Source organism: Papaver somniferum, chromosome 6 (assembly GCF_003573695.1).
Source record: "Papaver somniferum cultivar HN1 chromosome 6, ASM357369v1, whole genome shotgun sequence".
NCBI lineage: Eukaryota > Viridiplantae > Streptophyta > Magnoliopsida > Ranunculales > Papaveraceae > Papaver > Papaver somniferum.
Genome location: NC_039363.1, coordinates 81,189,370 through 81,213,657, shown reverse-complemented (window position 1 = coordinate 81,213,657; position 24,288 = coordinate 81,189,370). Strand labels below are relative to the sequence as shown.

The 24,288-nt window shown below is 34.1% G+C and overlaps 1 long non-coding RNA gene across 11 annotated transcripts; it reads right to left on the bottom strand.

Moving 5' to 3' along the window:
• Positions 1–1,519: 1,519 nt before the first annotated feature.
• LOC113288152 lies at positions 1,520–6,209 on the bottom strand. Of its 11 annotated transcripts, none has more exons than XR_003330495.1 (7): positions 5,873–6,209; positions 4,595–5,720; positions 4,207–4,271; positions 3,936–4,080; positions 3,646–3,813; positions 2,791–2,846; positions 1,524–2,109 (listed from the first exon to the last, which is right to left on the bottom strand). It is a non-coding gene; the product is annotated as an uncharacterized LOC113288152 (long non-coding RNA). The 11 variants fall into 11 exon arrangements; XR_003330493.1 differs by having other exon boundaries at positions 1,525–2,109; positions 3,646–4,080; positions 4,595–4,681; positions 4,816–5,720; XR_003330488.1 differs by having other exon boundaries at positions 1,525–2,109; positions 3,646–4,080.
• Between the last annotated feature and the right edge of the window lie 18,079 nt (positions 6,210–24,288).

The window sequence follows — 24,288 nt, the reverse complement described above, 5'->3', positions numbered from 1 at the left end:
ATCCAACTACGATCATGAAAATATTATCTTGTATGATATCATCCCTAAAATATATGGTACCTTCCTTTATCAAAAGTGTTAAAACCAACCACATCTTCCACACTACGATGTTATCGATGTTGTAATGACAACATAAAATTAATATTGTCCATCACTACTCACCAGCACTCACCGTCACTATTTCTTCCACCACAAACCAGGGGTGGAACCAGGATTTTGAGGAAAGAGGGAGAAAAAACTCTTGGCAAGTTGGATATATATGGAAAATGGACTTTGTATCCCATTTTATGATGAAAGAACAAAAATAAATATAATTGTGTTTGGCACCGCCCTTAACCACCACTAATCTTTCGGCCTCTACCACTTCTACTATTTATTGTCGCCAAAAAATATCTATTGATATTATTTATCAATATTACTTATTAATTTTCTTTTATGAATTATTCATTAAGTAATAATTGTATAGTTTCGTTTTACTTATTAATAGAAATAACTATTATAATTAATTAAGAAAACATTTATAATTAAAAAATGAGTAGTCAATTATTATGAGCTTAATAAAACACTTTATAATGAATATATTATTTATTATGTGCAATTAGTGAAACGCTAATTAATAAAGCAATTATGATATTTAAGTTGAACAAACCACCATCGTTGATTTATTTTTCTATTAATTCCAACCAATGTGGAACACTGGTTAGAGGCCACTCTTATGACACAATAGGTTATGAGTTTGAATCTCCCCGTTATAATTTTTGAAAACCCATATCTTGACTTGAGTATTCATTTTTCATTCATAATATTGGAATTAATGCCACGCGTGCGAGTTGTAGGGGGTGGTCAGGAGAATCACAACATTTGATTTATCTTTGTCTGGACAAATCCTGACCACCACTAACACAGGCTAACTTAGCCTAGCTTTGTTTTGTACTAACGACGCGACATGAGAAAAATTAATCTAATTTCATGATTTTCTTACAGCAATTCTTAAATGTTATATAAGTTGACGAAGGTTGGTTGTTTTCGATTTTAAAAGGATGTGAGTCAAATAATAAAATATGAGTATAAAAATATGAGTTTAAGTGGTTGTAACATTTTATTTTTCATTTTATTTTTTTATTGTCACATTAATTTTTTTAATTAATTGGTGGGAAACTAATTAGGAGAGTTATCAAAGTATATATCCATAATGGAAGGAGGTTACAAATTTTACATCCGTCGGATTGTATAGCTGGGATGAGACTGAGATGGTCGGATGCAATGTTTGTCTCTGAAAATGTTATCCGACCGTCAAAGGCTCAAAAATCCCTTCTGCTTTGTATTATACTAGGATATGACCCGTGCCATAACGGCTCGGGTTTTGATTTTCTGTTCGGAATTTGAAAAAAAAAAGAAAGAAAAGATATCCATCACACACCGGTGGTACCCACTAAATTTTATTGATAAAGACCCAAAGATCTCAGTATTTTCTTCTCAAATTTTCGATTTGTGTTCATTTCAAAGGCTCTTTTTTCCTTCCAAATTTTCCATTTTTGGGTTCTTCAATGATTACAAAAATAAGATTTTCAGTAATAGAGATCAAAGGTACCATAAGTAATAGGCGGTATTGGTGATTATTGTCAACAATCTAAGGTTCTTCCCCTTCCAATATCAGTTGAAAAATGTATCCAAAATTCTGATCAATAAATTGGTTTAGGGAATCAACATTCGGGTTATAAATGACAGTTCAGTTATTACAAATGTTTTCGCATGATGGAATGAACCGCATTAATGAATTTGGTGTAACTTCAGTATCCAAAAACTGTCATCCAAATTTTGTTTCCAAAACCATTTTGTATAGAAGCTACAATCAGGCTTGAAAAGAACTTTTACACTCACATAATAGGTTTTGTAAGAATATACTCATTCAGTTATCCAAGTCCATTTCTTGTTAGGGCCATGCATGGTAATTGATTGCTCTTCGAAGTGGTGATGGCAATTTAACTTCTATGTATATATAATGAAGACCGCCCAGGTATCGACGTTTCAGCTGAGAAGTTGTTGTACAAACTTTGATGCTACTGTGGTCATCTTTATAGATAATGGCAGCCCCCCTTCTACAGAATTCTGTTTTTATAAAGGTGTAAATAGCTTCTAGAAAAGTTAAAATATATGTTCACCGCAGCAAGGCATCATAAAACGAAACGCAAAAAGAAAGATTTGTTATGCAAAACAGTTATAAAGAAAGAATAGCTTCTAGCTGAGAAGTTGTTACGTAAAAACAGATAATGGCAGCTCCCCTTCTACAGAATTCTGTTTTTATAAAGGTGTGAATAGCTTCTAGAAAAGTTAAAATATATGTCCACCGCAGCAAGGCGTCATAAAAAGAAACGCAAAAAGAAAGATTTGTTATGCAAAACAGTTATAAATATTGTTCTCCTCCAATTTCAATTATACCCCTATTAATCACCTCAACTTTTTCGATAGAGTCCGGGAAAGAACTCTGATTATTGATCATTAGGCAGTTGAACATTATCCTAAAGCAAGATAAAGTTTAGCAATTGAATTGTCTTTACTCCTGTGATAAGGTCTATGTAGTTTGAGTCTCAAAAGTTTCCATGACACACTATCCATCTAAACGGGCTGCAACTTTCGAACTTGGTCAAGAAACAACTGACCTGGCCAAACCTTATGAATCACAATTAATATGTTACATCTTATGTCTAATATCTGAAACCCGTGAAGCATAAGCTAAGAAATACACGACAAAGAACTTAAAAGCAAGAAAGACAGTTCAGAACTTCGTACCTTTGAAGCAAAAGTCATTTGTTCACCAACTTAAAAGCGAGGATCTGCAATTGAACCTGTAACAAAAAGTTCTTTCAAACATCAGCAGAACGTAATTAAATTCGCCACTGTTTTTATGCAAAATAAGAGACTGAGAATCTTACAAAAGGAACCCTTCAAAAAAAGAAAAAAAAAGAAGCTAAACTACTACGATTATATTACTGGTAGCCCATCTATTTTAACACTTCAAAAATGACCCTTACAACCGACTTGGGAAGATTTATGAAGCATATGGTAGATTTCTTATGGCTCATCTAAAGAAAGAAAAAATGTTTTTTTTTTTTAAATACAAAACAGAAAATAAAGAAGTAGGCGCATGGTTAAGCCTCGGTATCCATGGTCTCAGTAGACCAAATTTCTGTCAGTAGTTTCAATTCATGTTTAACATTTAAAGAAGTATCATTTTAATAATGATGCTTTAGCACTGACATGGATACAAATCGGCCAGTTAATGCATTATTAGCTACGAACCCCCTAGTTAATAGCAATCAAACAGTAAACCAAGTTGAAATATGGATATAATAATAGTGCACCAAATGGCACAAACTCATAGTACATGACAACCTGCACATTGAAGATAGCTAGTCATAGTTAGATAGTTGAACTGATCAGTTCAAGTGCCTTAGTAGCATCTTACCAACTAAATATGAAGAAGAGAGACTATAAGGTATTTGTAGAAAAGAAAAGTAAAACTAATTTAAGAAAGTGTATGAAAGAAGTTATTGTGTTAGATAAATTTCATAAAAAGAAAAAATTTCAGCGATAAGAAACTCATCCTTATAAACATCATAAACCTGAAGGAAAAAGGAAACACACCGTGTTGAAACTTGCAGCCCAATTGTAATATACACAGGTTGATGGTTATCTTCTCTATCAAATCCCATAGTTTTCATGAACCGTATTGGACAATGAGCTTAGTCAAATAACAGATGCTAAAGCGAACAATGAAGATTTGGAACTTCGTCAGCCTAAGTAAATAGTTGACTGTTAAACACCATTAAACCAACATAAATTAAACTTCTCAATTGAAGCCAAATTAGAGCCATGAAAGAACATTCTTCAAACTTGAATGGCTGGATGCAAACTACAATAAAATTAGTGTTCACCTCAAAAATCACCACAAAAAAATAAACCTCTTTCCAAAAACAAACCAAGAAAACCATATTGACAAAGCAGCATGGAATCTGAATTCTGAACAACTCAGCACTTGCAGAGTCCTTCATTTGAAGTCCTATTTTCTCCCCACCTCGTCTAAATTAAAAATGGTGAAGTTTATAAGTGTTACTATAGAATCAACAATCAAGCTTAATTTTAAAGAGATTTAAAAAGGCAAAACACAGTAAGGTCTAAAAGAACTTCAAATACTATTTTTGATACCTTATTAATCTTAAAATGCAACCACGATTCTTGTGGATGACTGTAAAGTGTGGACCGACCATTACCTAGAACAGCCAGAGGTCCATATCGGATATAAATTAAAAGGCTTTAACAAATATTGTGCATATCATCAAATATATAAGACCTGAAGAAAACATTAGGAATTCTTGTTATGAGGTATGTTCAACCATGTTTAACATTGGAGAAAGAGAAAAATATCTCGTCTCACTCGTCACAATGGGATGAATATCTTCGTAGAATGAAAAACTAAATAATGGCATACTTGCATCCATTAGAAGCTTCATCTACGATCACTTAATTAAGCAGTGGGTAGCCAAGTAACAAAATGAGGGGAAAAAAGGCAAGAGAATTGATGATTTCCAAGTACCGTCATATGATCCATGACTGAATGAATTCCCAAAGTTCCCATCGGTACTCATCAAGAATGCAAAGCTAATCCATCTGGTTGTTATTCCTGTAGAAGTGTTTCACATGATGGATATATTAAGATTCAAAGAATAAAAACAACAATCAATATTATATCATGAGTTACACATCACATTTGATAAGAGTTGGAAACAATTCAACAAAAATGAAAATAAACTTTACATTTACGAAATTCAAACATTTATAGGGAGGATGAAAGTATGGTGCACGCCTTCACAACCAAAGTAGCAGAATCCTGCCTTTCGAATACGAAAATATTATACTCCCAGAACAACTTTCCTTCTTTTAGTATTAAAAACAAATAGAAAAGCAGTGAAACTCACCTAGTGCCTCTTAAGAGAAAACTAAATTAACTGGCTTAAAGAGCTATCAGTATTGCAGAACTGGAATCGCTTAATTCCAAACCCATGGGTTCAGCTGTACTTTGATTCCAAAAAGATCCAGACGTTAAGGTCACTGGGAGTCTTGGAGTTGATACACACCCTGGCCACAACCTAAATAAAGATCTAATACCTACACAAACATATCAGCTAAAGTGGTGCAGTTAAACCCGGAGCTAATACTTCTGGGAACTGTCATTTTACTACTAAATAACAACTAAATGACTTTGTTATGGCGCTTTTACCAAACATATCAAGTTCTTCAATTTGATGATTCAGAATGGGTAACGAGTTTCATCATCACAACGATATCCAAGTGTTTTGTTATTGCGCTTTTACCATGTTGCATATTACTGAAAATAAAGATATACTCATAAAATGCTGGAATTAGATTTTGGTATGTTAACACCATAAGTCCATCCCAAGTTCGTACTATACCAAAATGCTAAGTTTTTTTATTTTTTTATGTGATCCAAACCTAAGGAAAAATTGAGATTAGTTAGACATAAGCGAATTCACATCTTAATCTGCAGAAATTGATAGTAATTCTACATACAGAGTTACTAAGAATTTGGTTAGACATCCATGAATTAAACTAACGATCTTTAAAGAACCCGGGTAAATGTAATCATGATCCTGAATTTACGATAAAAAAAAAACCCAGTTCTGAGAGAGGCTGGAGAATCCCTAATCACAAAAAATAAAAAAAATAAAAAAAAAAGAGAATCAATCCAAATATTTAGAAAAAATAATAATAACAATTCAGAAGCATAAGATAAATGATTGAATTTCAAAGGAGAAAAACTAATCGAAGAAAACGGAACCCTAATTTAAGATACCTGATATTATAATGGATCAATTGAACATATTCTTCATGCGGTTTATAATTCCACTGAACTGTGATTATATTGGATCGTCTGGAAAGATATATTGTGTGGGTTTAATCCCATTGATTGCAAAGAAGAAAAACGGTCAGTGAGTGAATTCAGGGCTGGCCTTCAATTCCATTGAACGACAACGAATGAAACGTCTGAGACTTTCACCGCATGAATGAGATTAAATGATGCGAATAACTCTATCGAAGATGATCGGGTAACGCATGAATAAGTTAAATCTGGGACATTGGATGAGAGCATAGGAAAGGGATTATATTTGAACCACGATTTATCTCCTTCACTTTCTTGCATTTTGTGAGGAATAGGAACCGCAGATCTCTTAAGAAGGCTCGTGTAGAACCATCAGATTGAGACAAAACCTTCACTTTCTTGCATTTTGTGAGGAATAGGAACCGCAGATCTCTTAAGAAGACTCGTGTAGAACCATCAGATTGAGACAAAACCATTTGTTTTTGTAATATATATATATTTGATTTTCAATTTGTGCATTATTGTCAACTACCATAAGTTTAAATATCAACTTCATGATATGGTAGATTTGTGCAAGCCCATAATCTTCTTTAGCTTATCACGGAGCTATTCCCATGGGTCATGTTCTTACCTCTTTCCTTATGAGCCAAAGACATGGAAAACGTTACATATAACATAAAAATATTAATACTCTCGTCAAGTCATTATATTTTGGGTTTACTGTTTGCGATGTGGTACTATCTTGGGTTGGATTTTTCTATATCGCGACTCTTATTGATTTATAGGCGGAAGAGAACAATTATGACAATCACTTTGGGAATTAAAGTCATAAACCATTGGCAAGGTCACATAACCTTAGAAGATGGCGTCATCTTCATTTTGGAACAAGGGAGATGAAATTTGTCGTCTTTCCTAACATGCTTCCCCCCACCCACCACCACCCAAATTATTGTACCTTTTATCCAATGGTTAAACAAAATAATTTTACCTTTTATACAAAAGTTCTAAATGGATCCCGAAAAACTTTTCCGAAACTGCGTCCTCACATGAGATGAATTCTGGTGGACCTCATGGAATTCGTGCGGGGTACATCATTTCCAAAGATCTCATCATCACCCTTAACTAGGTTTTCTTTTTTAGGGGTGATTGTTTTGGCAGTTTGTCTAGAACGATCTAAATTTATATGTTGCTTAAATGGTTTTCAAACACTTCAATGTATAAGTTAATCAAAAAAATAATGTATCTTTGGCTATGGGAAACAAATTTGTAGCAATTCTTGCTCTCTTTTTTTATTACAAAACCTAATAATCTAAAGGGACATGATCAGTTAACAAATGGCTTTGACAAAACTATCTAACAAAAATCATCAACCGTAGGATCCTTAATATCCGACAGCTGAAATGTTTGATGACTTGGCACAAAATATCTTTTTGGTTTGTGTTTGGTTGCGAAAAATTATGCCTAGGAATGAAACTAAACCTAATTAATGTATAATATCCGTCATCTTCTTTCTAACCCTAGTCATCTTCTATTGACAAACTTGAATATTGATCATCCGACTCATCTTGTATGGAAAGAAAGTTTTACTAAAATATGTGACTCTAACTACTTATGTTTTAATTGATGATGATTTGTAATTTTCTTACTTTGATCAATCTTATATATAACCCTTAACTAGATTATGTTCGACGCCCATCACTAGGTATTTATCAGAAATTGAGTTTAATGGGAAAATTAATACTTCGAACGTGATGATCGAGGTACACTTTTGAATCACCCAAAATTTCTTCTTATCAAATATATAACATGTTAACCATGTTTGTCTTACTTTGAACATACGACACTATTCAAGAGACATGACATATTATTTATCATTCCATTTAGGGTTAGAGTTTTTAACAATTAATGGAGATTGAGAAGAGCAGAGATTGAGAAGAAGGTGATAGAGATATATTGAATTTTAATTTCTATCTCTTATCTTTATTCACCACCAAACACATCCCAAAACTAAAAATCGTGTTATGTAATCATATAGATATCGGCCATCAGATTTATGAGATCATGCGGTCAGAACGTTTTGTTAAAAGTGTTTGTCAAAACCTTTTGTTCGTAGATCCCGTCTGTAATCTAAATTATAAGTGACATTCGCATGGTATAAATTAATGACGTACGTTGCATATATAATATTACAAAAGGTAAAGAATGGTCGTGATTCAACCTAGGATTTGTAAGTGATTGTTCTGTGATTGGGAATTAAAAAACTCAATAGACCCAAAGGAAAAATAAAGATACACGGTAAACAAACAGATAGAAAAGTCATAGAGCGAAATTAAACATGGCCAAGATCAGTTGTACTCCAGCTTCTTTATCTCACTTGAGTCAAATGAAAAATGACAGTATAATGAATATTGTTATCTACTAAGGTAACCTTAGGCCCAAAGATCAAGTATAGAGGTGGAAATACCAAGTCCATTAATAAAACAGTCTAGGAAGTATTAATGTGTATCGTACGTAAGTGCAACAAATTACTTGATATATTTCCCACTACCTGATTAGTAATATAGCGGTAGTAAGGATCATCCCAACTGAGATATGTGTAATTGATATGTTATTTAGATTACTAATATTATAATAAAATATGAAAAAGCGGGTACAACAGCCACACCCAATATTTCGCTTAGCAATCTGTATGGACAAACTCCAATATACTTTCTTGGGAATCAACTAGACAGTCAGACTCAATCTAGATAATAAGTATATCAAAGAGTTTATATCTCAATCTCTCGATTTGATCTATTCTCAAGCAAATAGAAATCTGCGAGTCTTTATCAAATACTAGAGAGATAACTTGAACGGTACCAAAGACCAATGTTCAAGTATCAATCAATTTTAATCAACAACCAAAGGTCGGATTTCCAATTGATTGATTCTAACGCACAACCTGTGATATTTCAATTATAAAGATAAAAAATATAATGCGGAAATAAAAATAACACATACACCAGAATTTTGTTAACGAGGAAACCGCAAATGCAGAAAAACCCCGGGACCTAGTCCATATTGAACACACTGTATTAAGCCGCTACAGACACTAGCCTACTACAAACTAACTTCGGTCTGGACTGTAGTTGAACCACAATCAATCTCACACTGATCCAAGGTACAGTTATGCTCCTACGTCTCTGATCCCAGCAGGATTCTACACAATTGATTCCCTTAGCTGATCTCACCCACAACTAAGAGTTGCTACGACCCAAAGTTGAAGACTTTAATAAACAAATCTGTCTCACATAGAAAAGTCTATAGAATTGAATAAATCTGTCTCACACATAAATACCCAAGAGCTTTTGTTCCGTCTTTTGATAAATCAAAGTGAACAGGAACCAACTGATATCCCAGACTTATATTCCCGAAGAACAGCCTAGTATTATCAATCACCTCACAATAATCTTAATCGACGTGGCGAAAGAAGATATTGTGGATTCACAAACGATGAGACGAAGATGTTTGTAACTACTTTTATATATTTCCTATCGGAGATATCAATCTCAAGCCAATCCTTACGATTGTACTCGTACGATAGAATATGCAAGATCAGATCACACAACTATGAGAAAGTAGTATCGGTCTGGCTTCACAATCCCAATGAAGTCTTTAAGTCGTTAACCTGGTTTAGAAGAAGAAACCAAAGGTTAAAGGAGAATCGACTCTAGCTTACACAACTAGTATCGCACATAAGGTGTGGGTATTAGGTTTCCCATTTGCTAGAGTTCTCCCTTATATATTCTTTCAAATCAGGGTTTGCAATCAATGTTAGCTTGGTAACAAAGCATTCAATATTGACCGTTAGATGAAAACCTGATTAGATTCAAGATAATATCTTTCAACCGTTAGATCGAAAACTTAGCTTGTTACACACAAATGAAATGCACGTTTATAGGTTTGTGTATCCATACCCAAACATGTACATTTGTTGGTTCAACAATAGTTAACCAAATGGTTAGCCATATGAGCATTCATATCAACCATATTCTTCTTCACCGTAACTAGTTCAAGTGACTCAAATCAAGTAGTTAGAGAGTTGTTCAATTGCAAGGAAATCTTATGTAACTACGCAAGACACAATTGAAGCAAAAACGATTTGATTCACTCGAATCGGTTCATGAACTTTATAGCCATGGTTTGCAATTAGCATTCCTAGTTTATATAAACATGAGTTCATGAACAATCGTCTTTAGATATAACCTAACTCAATTTCGCGGACCGTGTTCGCGGACTGTGTTCACGGACTTAAGTTCCCGGAAGGAGTTCTCAAACTCCAGCAGATTTTCTCGGGTCGAGAACTTCCGCCAGTTCGCGGACTTAGTTCACGGCTCTTGTTCCGGTTCTCTTGATCAACAAAGTTCGCAAACTTCGGTTCAAGGAATAAGGACTTATACATATATGTGTTTCCACAATAATACTTATATCCATCATTGGTTATATAATCTAAACTCTCATTTCAATCATTGAAACATTCTCGGAGGATGTTATATAGTTGTTATTCACAAACCATTTTCCGTCAGAGCAATTTTCAAAGTGATTGAAACATGACATGACTTTCGTCACTAGGTAAAGATGAACTTGGTTAAAGCAAAAGCTTACCAACACATATTTCGAGAAATAGATAGGCGAGATAAAGTCATCTCGAAATACCAAATGTGTATAATCAAAGTCTATATAGCAAAACGACTTTTGTCTCAAGATAGGAGATAAAGTAGATAGATTTTTGAGTGATAGATAAGTTCAAGTCTCCACATACCTTTTTGTCGATGAAGTTCCACCAGTTCCTTGAGTAGTTCTTCGTCTTGTATGATGATCCGCCATGGAGTTCTTGAGCTCAACTACACTTTTTATCCTAGTCCGAGACTTAGCTATAGTAGACTAGAAATCAAGACTTATAGTTTTGATCACTAATATCGACAAACATGCTTGAGATAGCAACGCATGCGAGTTCGACCGAGAAATGCTCTAACAAAATAAATACTAAGGGGATTGGTTTATGAAATCACTAAAATAAAACAAGCAATAATAATAATCTATGATTAAGGATTTATTCGTTGTTGTGAAACGTTAACTCAATCAGTATACTTACCAATCTTTCGCTTGAATTATTTATCACCAACAATGGAACAATAGCTAACTCAATATTATCCCCAAAACTCCTTTCATCTCTAGATACAAAATCTCTAAACTATCAGATTCCATTCGTCTGAACCACCAAGTAATAGCTCATTCAAGGTGTAATAAAATCGCATGCTTTAAGCTTTGTGAGTTAATATTTAAAATTTTATATCAAGGTTTGCTTGTTGGTGTTTTCTTTGCTCGTAATTGCTCTATATCACCCCTCTGCAAAGTCTAACGGTTTCTACTTGTGTAGAAAGTTATTATACTGGTACTTAGCCCTTAACTTCTACTACCGTTAGAATGATCAATAATTTAATTAAATTATACGCTTAAATAGTCTAGAAACCATCATAAACATTCGATGTAGTAAATCGAAAAAATAATTAAAATTCCAAATAAACTTGTATATTAGCGAAGATTCACGCTTAGAACTTTGAATTCATCTTTAATCGACATGACTTAATTAACGGAGTTCATGATAATAAAAATCCAAGAGAAAGAAAACTTAGAAACAAAATGTATTCGAAACCAAGTTGTTGGTGGCCTTCTTCTATATTGTGCTATTGCTCCTTGTTTTTGGTGCCAACAAGTAGGTTACATGATTACATGTCCAGTTTTCTTTTCTTATTTTGATTTCACATACTAGTGGTAGGTACAACTGAAGGGTATGGGTTTGGAGAGTGCAGGTGGTGGTATGGAGCGAAGGAGATGATATACAACAAGCAATAACTTGCTGCAAATGAACTGGTGGTAGATGTGTGTATACAAGTGGTGATGGAAAGGTGTTGGTGGTGGCTTATAGATGACTATGAAGGTGTTGGTGCGGCTACATATGGTATGATAAGGTGGTGCTATAGATGGTTGTTAACGGGTTTGCAGAGGAACTTTGAAGGTGGTAACAGTCAATGGTAAGGGGGTTTTCTATTTTAATGTAACGTTTAGGTCTTTTATAGCTCCATCCATCCCCGCACTTTCAAAACAAATGAAGTCCAATTTCCAGTTTCTTCTCTGACTTCTAAAAACTTTTTTAATCTCATACCATCAATCGAGATAATAAGCGGTAGCAGATTTATTCATTGGCAGAAAAACGACATACACTTCACTGATATCTCAATCAAGAAAGTATCTAAATTAATAATAAATCGTATCACCTCAGATCCATGTCATTATAGTCCCTTATAACCCATCCAGCATTCCCATACAGTCCATTGTTAGCCTTGTGAGCAACTTTGTTCAAGAAATGGTCGTTCATGCCATTCTACAAACATGTGGTCTTCCTAAAAATGATAACCGACAGGTAACCCATTTTGCAGTTGTATTACATTTCCTTCAACCTGCAATTTCAAATCATTTACAATCCACCATTCCTAATGTATTTAGAACTCCATTTACCATCAAAATCAATGGCAGCAAGTGTTAGAGCATTGCTTGGTCGAACTCACAAGTATTGCTATATCAAGCTTGTTGTCAAATTTAGTTGATCAAAACTCTGTCTTGATTTCTAGTATACAATTAGTTAAGTCTCAGATTAGGATAGAAGTATGTAGTTGAAAATCAGATATCACTGTGTTCTACCGTTTGAAGACGAAGATCAACTGAAGCTTTTGGAGAACTTCTTCAACAAAAGGTAAGTGAAGACTGAACTACCTATTTCTCAAGTTATATTCATCTTTCTATCTATGAGACGATGTCGCGTAACTAGTTAGATTATTGCAAGCATATCAAGAATTTCGAGTCAAGTTTATCTTGGTAATTCGAAATATATATGACTAAGATTAATGAACATTTGTTCATACTTGATGAATTTCGGTTAAGAAAAATTTATTGTACATAATCTAAATCGTGATTCAAGATTATCATTCAAAAATGCCCTGGAATAGTGATATGTGTCATTGATGTTATTTGGGAATGTTTCAAATTGATTTAAAGAGAAATATAGAACTACTGAAAATATGGATACATGAAAGTACGTATACAAGTTCACATACTGGAAAAACTGTTATAGGTCCAGAACCGCAGTTTATGTACCCATTATACATACCGACTTATCTATATGTCAACAACAACTTTTAGGAACGGATACCCGGTATCCATACCATAAAAAGTCTGTTGCTCGTGAACCAGAACTGGTACGCATACCAAGTATGCATACCGTAAAGGAACTGTTGGTCTTGAAACCAGTGTGGTATCCATACACGGTACACAAACCAGAAAAGTTTTGTGAGTTTGTGAACTCGTTTTTGTCTTAAGGGTGCATATATCCGGTACATGTACCATGATAAAAACAGTCACGAACAAGGTAGAGTACACATACTTGCCCTATCGAATATTTTCAGATGCACAAAAATTATTTTTGTGAAATAATTAGCATTTGAATAAATCTCTAAAAACACTAGATAGACATGATTAATCACGTTATAACCTATGGTTGTGACCCAAGCTTAAAATCTTAAGCGTTAATGAAAATGATTAAGCTTATAGTTCAATCGGCTAGTTTCGGTTAACTACCCATGAACAATGTCTTTGTACATGGTTCGGTTACGTTTCATCCTAACCAGAGTGTATATCTTGGTATGTTTATCTCATTTCAAAGATTTATTTAACGGTGGATATTGTTCGCTTGGTTCCAAAAGCTATTTTAGCTTAAACCTAAAGCAACCTATACTTTGGAAGTCTATATAAAGGAGAACCTCAATCAACTGGGATCTTTGAATCCCTAACACTATCTGTGTGTGTCATAGTTGTAAACTAGAGTCGTCCTCTCCCTAACACCCTAACAGGGTTTAGTGACTAATGAAAAAGCGGGGGTCTAACAACCACACCCAATATTTCGCTTAACAATATGTATGGACTAACTCCAATATACTTTCAAGAGAATCAACTAGACAGTCAGACTCAATCTTAAGAAAACTATATCAAAGAGTTATATCTCAATTTCTCAATTCAATCTGCAATCAAACAAATAGGAATTTGCGAGCCCGATTGAAATATAAGAAATAACTTGAACGGTATGAAAAACCAATATCCAAGTGTCAATCAATTTAATCAACAACCAAAGGTTGGATTCACAATTGATTGAACTTACGCACAACCTGTGATATTTCAATTATACAGACAAATATAACGCGGAAAAGAAATAACACAGACACCAGAAGTTTTGTTAACGATGAAACCGCAAATGCAGAAAAACACTGGGACCTAGTCCATATTTGAACACCACACTGTATTAAGCCGCTACAGACACTAGCCTACTCCAAATTAACTTTGGACTGGAATGTAGTTGAGCCCTAACCAATTTCACACTGATCAAGGTACAATTGCGCTCCTTACGTCTCTGAATCCCAGCAGGACTCTACGCACTTGATTCCCTTAGCTAATCTTATCCACAACTAGAGTTGCTATGACCCAAAGTGGAAGATTTGATAAACCAATCTATATCATACAGAAAAGTCTATTGAATAGATAAATCTGTATCCCACATATACACCTATGAGTTTTGCTCCGTCTTTTGATAAATCAAGGTGAACATGAACCAATTGATATATCGGATTTATATTTCCGAAAAACAACTTATAAATATCAATCACCTTACAATAATCTTAATCGTATGGTAGCGAAACAAGATATTGTGGAATCACAAACGATGAGACGAAGATGTTTGTGACTACTTTTAATCTTACCTATCAGAGATATAATCTCGAGCAAATATTAGATAAGATAGTACTCAATCATGATAGAAAACAACAAGATATGAACACGCAACTACAGAGAAAATAGTTGGGCCTGGCTTCACAATCCCAATGAATTCTTCAATTCGTTAACCTACAGGGTTTTGGAAAAACCTAAGGTTAAAGGAGAATCGACTCTAGTCGCAACTAGTATCACACAGGATATGTGGGGACTAGGTTTCCCAGTTGCTAGAGTTATCCTTTATATAGTCTCCAAATAAGGGTTTGCAATCAATATTACCTTGGTAACAAAGCATTCAATATTTATTGTTAGATGAAAACCTGATTAGACTCAAACTAATATCTTTCAACCGTTAGATCAAACTTATCTTGTTACATACAAATGAAAAGTGACTTCATTTAGATATGAGTAACCGTACCCAAATGTGTACACCTTTGTTGGCTCAACAATAGTTAACCGAAGTTAGCCATATGAATACTTTCATATCAACCTTATTCATCTTAAACATAACTAGTTCAAATGGCTCAAATGAAACTAGTTCTAGAGTTGTTCAATTGTTTATATTCTCATAAAAGAACACAAGACACAATTAAATCAAAATATATTTTGATTCACTCGAATCAAGTCATGAACAGTATAGCCACGGTTTGCAAAAGGTTGCATTCCTTATTATATAAATGTATTAGTTCATGAACAAACCAATTTTAGAACATAACCCACTCAAGTATGCAAACATGTACGCATACCTTAGTGGCCGGACTAAGTTTGGGTTCGCCAGTATGCAAACGGGTACGCATACCACCAAACTCAGTAAAGTCACGAAACTTGAACCTCACGCCAATACACGTATCGGTATGCATACTTAGTTCCCAGACCTCTACTAAACCAATATGTACGCATACGGTTATGCATACCATGGTTCCCAGACTTGGATTACACATATGTAAGTACACATACTATGCTTATATCCAATTGTTCTGAACTCTCATTTCAACCATAGAAACATTCTTGGAAGACGACAATAGATAATCTCACACAAACTATTAGCTTCAAAGCAATTTTAAAGTGATCGAATGATCAATACGAAACATTGGGAGTCTACATCAAATAACTGTCTCACACAAATCATATAAGATATTACCAGGCGATTTTCACATGATCATATTTTGACTTTCGTCAAGAATATAAGATGAACTTGGTAAGCGAAAGCTTACCAACACATATTTCGAGAAATATGTAAGTGATTTAAACTCAGCTCGAAATTTCAGATGTGCATAATTGAAGTCTATATAGCTATACGACTTTTGTCTCAAATCGGAGATAGAGTAGATACACTTTTGAGTGATATATGAGTTCAAGTCTCCACATATCTTTTGTTGATCCACAATATCCCCTTAGTAGTTCTTCGTCTTCAATCGATGAACACCATGAAGTCTAATGCTCAACTACGCTTTGTATCCTAATCTGAGACTTAACTATAAGTAGACTAGAAATCAAGACTTATTGTTTTGGCAACTAAACTTGAAAAAAAAGCTTGAGATAGCAACGCTTGCGAGTTCGAACGAGCAATGCTCTAACAACTAAAAAGACTTCACCTAGGGATTCGTGAAGCCAGGTCCAACTATCTTTTATCTTGATAGTTCGAGTATCCTGATCTTTTTTTGATTGTTGAGCTCCTCACTCAAACAAGATAGATAGGAATCACAAATTTCTCTTCATCTCAGACTTTGTGATTCCACGGGTTTAATACTTGTGAGGTGAATAATAATATAGATTGCTCATCGGGAAGCATAAGTCCGGATATTGAAGTTAGCTAGACTTTGTCTATTGCTATCGATTTCCAGTCTGACAATGATCTATCGATAAGAAAGGAAATCACACATAAGCTTATCTGTGGGAGGCATATTGGTTTAAAGTCTTTAATTGAGTTGAAGCAACTCTTAGGCTATAAAAGACGTCAACTAAGGGAATCGATTGCGCGGAGCCCTGCTGGGATTCAACAGGCGTAAGGAGCGTGACTGTAACTGAATTGTTGTGAGGGTTTAGCTCGATCTCAACTACATTCCAATCAGAAGTTAATTGGTTATAGGATAATGTTTGTAGCGATTTAATACGGTTTGGAGTTTAATCTGGACTAGGTCTCTGGGTTTTTCTGCATTTGCGGTTTCCTCGTTAACAAAATTTCTGGTCTTTGTGTTATTTCTTTTCCATATTATATTGTTTATCTTTATAATTAAAATATCACAGGTTGTACGTAAATCAATCAAAGTAGATACATCCATCCTTGTTTGTTGGGTACGACTTGATTGATTTTTGGATATTGATCTTTGGAATCGTCCAAGTACTCTCACACGTAAATCGGGTTCACAGACTAGTCTTTGTAAAATTTCTGATTGTGAGATAAAGATATATATCTTTATATATTATTCATAGATTGAGATTAATTAAGTTGAACTCTCGAAATTGTATTTAAGTTTGTCCATAAAGGTTGCCTGAGAAAAAGTTAGTAGTGTATTTTGGTACCCCCGCGTTTTCAGCAAGAACTGTTCCCATGCTTAAAAATGTCACCAGAAGATTATCAAACTTCAATCCAAAGCAGTGAGTAATTCATATCTAATCTCCATTTCCTTTTTGACTTCGTATTCCAAAATCTACTTCATATCCCCCAATTCACCTGCAATTTAATGGCAGTAACCCCTTTCTTCTTTCATGTTTTCTCGTTCAAATTCCTATTCAAAACAAAACCAAATTTAACTCGTAACCTAAAATTACGCTTGATACTCAACCATCCCTAAACTTGTCAGTAATTAAGTTGAGTTGAACTGTTCGCATCAATATGATCTTGAAAAACTAATCTGGTCGAGAAACTTAGATTAGTTGTTTTAGGTATAATTTAAGAAGGTGGTGGCACCGAGTAAAAGACGTCTGTCTTCAGCCTGAGTGAAATGGTTATTTTATATGTTTTCCCCAAAAATTAATGCAGGCGCCCTTAGTAATCATCATTTAACTATCAATCTTGGAAGATTGAAGATCCAATTTCCTGCATCATTCTTATTTAACTATCAGTTCTGAAGCTTAACTTTTTGTTCTCTCAAAACTTCTATATACTATGCCAGAAATATCTCATTATTTTACCGTTGGCTTCGTGTTTTTGTCTTCTTCAAGATGCTGAGAAGAAACCCTAGATTTGAACAAGTTCCACTTGGACGGTGTCCCTTCTCCACTTGTACACTTCACTTTTTAGTCATTTCTATATTTTTTTAGATGATTCGCTTAACAAAATACATAAATTTGAAAACAATTACAATACAAGGTAATATGTAAGAAATATAGCTAAAACAAGTATGTAATTCACAATCAAAAGATATAACTTAAACACTTATCAAATTCTCCACGCTTTGCTTTTGCTAGTTCTCGAGCAAACTGCCTAACATAAACTAAAATATAACTCCATTTCGTTGATGACATAACTTAGTATATGCAACAATCTTGTAAACCTTTAGGTGTTCTTAGTAGTCTCGCGAAGATTTATAAGAGGCATAACCAAAAAACCTATTCCAACTTCTAGATATTCCAAAGTATCAAGCATCCAAAAAGCTACTAATACATAAAGTTTTCGCAACAAATAATAAGAAGTTAGAAATATAAAAAGAACTTTATTTTTACGCTTAATATTTGAGAGATAAGGGTGTAATGGGTTTAACCAATGTTATATAAAAGAATGCAGCCTAGAGAGCAACCAATAAGCATTTCATCTTGACTTATGCCTCACTAAAAGGGTTTTAGGATAATGAATTGGTATGACGATAGAAATATGTATCGTTGTGTGTGTTACCAGGAATTAAGAAAGGAGATCTTACGCATGATTGACATCATGATGCTAAAACTTGCTTTTTTTATTTTTAATTTTACTTTTGAAAAGCTTTTTCTTTTATATTTCTAGTGATCTCTAAGAAAGAAAATCAATCATTATGCAAGAATGAGAATGCTTACGTACTCGATCTACAATCAGCACCACTCTCACAGCGTATAAAAACGTCTTCGGCTTCAATTATTGATGATAAAATTCTGAACTTTGATAACTTGTAATCATCATTTTTTGACTCCTTGTTGCTTGAAACTTCTTCGTATAGTTCTTTTTTCCATGGCCTTAACTACCAAATTAACAAACTAACTATGAAATTTAAAAGCAAATCTTTTTGCATTTTATTTTTTCTCTTTTTTATTTTTTTTTAGTTTTTTCCCAGTTTTTTCTTATTAAATAAGAAAAAAATTACAACCATAGTAATAATGAATCTGAAATTGAAATGGACACAGGGAAAGGACTTAAGCACCTGATTCTTAACAGCTTGTATTTCGTTGGTATCGTATAATTACATTCTTTGTTTTTCTTTATTTTGTCACTTTGTCTTCATATTTTATATATAATTTTGTTGTTCCATTTGTTACTTGTAAACCTTGACTGTCTTCAATTTTATTCGTGATTTTGATGTCGCTCCGCTTGTTGATGATGATAATATGTTTTGATTGTTGTTTTGTCGAGAGAATGTTGCCGACTATAAACAAGATAAAAGGTAGAGTTAGCAATTCTGATAACACCCTCATGATTGATATAATTAGCGCTTAAGAAATCAAACAATGCTAAAGGGTTGCGAATTTGTGTAGCTCATCATTCTACCTGGAATTAGCTCAGATGAAACACACTGTAGACTGACAAAAATTTAGTCTGGTACAAAAACTTAATTAAAGAGATGGTGCGTCGCTTGATGTTTATATGGGTGTCTCTACTAATATGATTGCTTAACTCTCTAATATTGCATTCCCTCTGCACCTAAATTCACCGTCAGCATGGTTAGGTTCTGCACTATCACCTTCTTAACAATTAAGCTCCTCGAAATAAGTGCTCCATGACTTCTAATTTCAGTTTTTAGTTAAGAACTCCGTATGTAATATTAGCTACATTATAGACATGACTTTAAAATATCTAAAAGTTGGAGGTTTATGCAAAATAACTACAAAAAAATTGATTCTTTTTCCCTACCTATGAAAGTGGAAACTAACTTAAAGTACTATATGTGCTAAATGCTCCGCCATGCTTAAACTTCACATTATCCTCAATGTGTAAAACCAAAAATTTTGTATTCTGACGTAACAACATAATAAACAAAAAACTGTACAAATTGGTAAGGAATTTGGGAAAACAGCATTTGACAAAAGTTGTTCGCCAACATCTTTTATAGTCGGTGTCAAAAGAGCATCGTGTTTCGATAAATGGTCTGACAATTATGGTCTTTGTATTAAAATATGTGCAGTTAGAATTTTTCTGATGAAAAGGTATTCGTCAAAATAAATTTAGGACTATGAAATTACACATGGAATTCATATATAATATGAAAAATATAAGAAAAAAACTAAAAACCAAAATGATAGAAATATAAATCAATTGGTTGCCTCTCAGCATTTAGTTTAACGTCCTCAATCCGGCCTTCTTGTTATTGTCCGTGTACCAACAATCTGAAAATTTGGTAGTCCACCAAGACAACAATCTGCATTCCTATAAAAACTTCATAAAAACATTAACATAAAATACTGAAACTGTTAGTTTCTGATTTTTTTTTCTCACACTTAGTTATTTTGTACTCTCGGAAGTCAATAGAGAACATAATACAATGGAAGCAAATCCATGGGATTGTGATTACTGCTTAGTTCGGATTTGATGTGTTTCTTGCAGATAATTTTCGTTCTTATATATGGAAATTATGAAGTTTATAGACTAAAGGAAACTCTTTAATGAGATGGGGGTATTTTAAATGTTGTTGGTGCTGCAATTATGATTGATGAAACTTATCTAGTAAAGCAGACACTTGATGAAGATAAAAATTGACCAATCAGTTTGAGTGTTTTGGAAGACAAAGTGAGTGACTGAGTGCATTTTCGACTATTTATGGTTGCACACATGTGACTTAACTTGGAATTTAACGTTTTGGAAAAGAATGAAGGGTCCCGATAGATTTAATTTGTATATGAATAACTTCTAAGAAACCAATTAGAAATTTTGAGTTTTCTTGACAAGTTGTCAAGTTACAAATTTAATTTGTAGCTGCTATATGGTTGAGTACTTAAAAAAAAAAAGAATAAGTATGTACTTATATAAAAAAACTTAGATTCAGAATTTTTTTAACATAGACCCGGTGACGGAATATTATGTGAATATTATGGGTCTCCACCATGTATATTCCTTCTGAACTTAATTCTTTAGTGAAACAATGGTTCTCAATAAACCTTAAAAAATCACTTTAGAACCTCAAATTATCTCTGGACAGAAAAATGATTAATTTATTTTGGTGAGCAGTGGGTCCCAAACTAAATGCCTTAAAACCAAGTAAAATGTTGTATATGAAAGCCGTTCTCACAACAGTTTAATCTTTATTGTTTATATGTTTGAGGAGAATTAGAGGTGAAACATGGAGAGATGAGAGAAAGAAGAAGAAGAATCTTATTAGGAAGATTAGTATTTCTATTACATAGGTTACATTATATACATATAAATGGATAACCCATGGACCGCACATCCATGAGTCATAGGCCCTGTAACACTCCCCCTTGTGCGGTTCAATAACAAAACTTTATACATAATGCTTCACATATAATGCTTTGAATGTATTTCTTCAAATGACGTCCTCTCCTTGATGGCTTGTGCCGAAATCCATCGCCTTACTAAAACTTTGACAAGGAAAAACCCAGTGGGATAAAACCTTGGTACAACTCTTCACATGTAGTACTTCACATGTTGTCTCGTACTTTACATGTAGTTCATCACATGCAATACTATCTTCAAGGACCGACTAGTCTAAGTTAATTGTCTCGTTAAAACTTCGTCAGGAAAATCCCATAGGGACAAAACCTTAACTGAAGAAAAAGAGTACAATATTAAGCAAACTTTGGGAAAAACTATTCTCGATCGAAGGTAAAAAAGAGTACAACACAATTTCAATTTCGAAGTAAATTATGTCGACATCATATCCTTGGATCCTCCCCCTGATGTCGGCATCTCCCCCTGATTACTTTCAGAGTTGTTCCAAATAGTTCCTTTAGTCATGTATTTTTCGAAACTGAATATTGGTAATGACTTATAAAATAGTCTACTATATCCCCCCCTGATTACTTTCTTTGCAGAAGAGATTATTTTTCCTTCATAATCAACAACTTTTGGATTGCACTTTCATTAACACTCCTTTTAATGTTTTTGTAGGGATAATACAAATTTATGTCAATGGTTACTTTTAAGTACATGATTACATTCACTATACCATTCCAATGACGTTGTGTTGGCGCTGAGCTATATCTAGCTAACAAGTTTCCTGAGGATGTAAAATTTAATCGAGTACATTATTATACTAAGTATAACAATGTGTCTATTGTACTTGGATATGGGAATTTCATATCCCAACACATCTTCGTTATCTTCCTTTAGACGAAATGGTCACTTACTTATATTTGAACCTCGACTAATCATGGGAGTGCTATCAGCATGCATGTCTTTGTTAAATTGCCTGACAACTTTAGACACATGCAAACTGGTGGAATAATATACCACAAGCTCAGTATTCGGTCGAGCTTTACCCAGATTTTTCATCTCAAATTCGGATTTTAAATAGCTTTTAAGGTCTCTTATTACATCAAGAGTACCCATCATGTCTGTATCATCGACATAAATGGATATAGTTCCAAATCAGTAACTTTCTTGTGAATACGCAAGAAAAAAAACTTACTTGTATATCCCCTCCAAATCAAATAGCCACTTAGACGGGTATACCACATCCGCCTGATTGCTTGAATCTGTAAGTGAGCGTTCTACGTAACTGTAAACGCACTCTGTGGTTTAGAGTCATTTGATTTGGGAAACAAAAGTCTATCAAGTACTTTTGTAAATATCTTTTATCTCTTGATTCTTTCATATATACGTAACAACCACACAGATATGCTGCATTTCAAGTCCTTTTGAAATTACCAAGCTAACTAAGTAGCGGAACTCTATAACGTTCATTACAAGAGAACAATTCCAGGGCTTTGTGAGAAACCTCGCTCCACAAGGCGAGTATTTGTACTTCAATACTACTTTCTTCTCATTATGCTTTATGACAAATTAATTATGTATGCCCAATAGGATTTACACTTGGTTGGTGCACTACCACACCAAATACCCGTATATTTTCCAAAGAACTAAGTTCTGCCTGGATTGTGTAGGCCAAATATGCTATTTATTTGAAATTAATCAAAATAAAGCATGGTTCGATCTCATTGTGCTCTACTTCTGGAGCAACTATTTATAGATTATATCATCATTGTGCACGCATGATCCTTCCATTGGCTCATGTGCATTCTCATAATCCGTACAAGATTTCATTGTTCTCTAGAATCATTAAAACTTCAGAGCGTCCTCCATTATTGATTCATGGGCATAGTCATAGACAATCAAATGAGATGATTTCATTAATGATACAAATTATGTTGTGCCTTACTCATCTACTTCCTTTCTAGGTGAGCATTGATCGAACCTGGTGGTCTCTCCATCTTCCTTTATGGAGCCACAGCCTCAACTACACTTCCACCAAGTGTAGTTGCAACACCTTAGTCCATGGTGTACCCCATACTGAGGATTTCTAACCTTGCAGGAATATTTGCAGCTGGTATGTGTGATCTTGTCACTTTAGCAACACCGGTGTACATTCTGAAAATTGATTATTCTTTGTCACTTCACATTTACATTTGTGGAGTACAATAATCAATATGAGACACAGTGGGGACGCACCACGAAAATTCATGTCGTTCCCTTAGAATATACTTTTTCTTATCTCCCCCTAACGACGGGAAGACTGTCTCATTAAAGTGATAACCTGAAAATCTAGCAGTAAGAGACCTCCTGCCAAAGGTTTTAAAATGCGGATAATTTTTGAGAGTAAAAATCCAACAAAGTTACTTAATCATTTTCGTGACCCATCATAGTACGATGTGGACTCGTAATGGCACATATATAGTGCACAAAAAATGGGTAAGAACACAATTGTGAGGCTTAAATTCAGTTACCAACTGGTACGCAGAAAAAGGTTGACTAATATTGGGGTCTAAAAATGAATTAAGTAAAGATGCGTGTAATATTGCAATAAAAGGTAGGTTAGTACGCATAACCTATTCCTTAGGCACCATCTGTAAACTTTGATGGTAGCCCCTGCGAGAACATTGGGTATAAGATACTCTATATTGATCTTATTAAACATGCAATATTCATCAAGTCCTTTTGATGTAAAGTCTCTAGCATTAACAGGGTATTGAGCCTTTGCCCTTTGCTTTGTGTAATGTGTGCTAGGAATTCTACAAAAATTAAACGCATCTTTTGTTATGAACAATAACTAATTCAATGCATCGAATCATCCATCAGAGCCATAAATCACTTGAATGGTCCGTATTCTGCATGGATATACGTTCACTAACAACACTTTATTTCTCTGGAGAATGAGGTATTTAGCATTTGC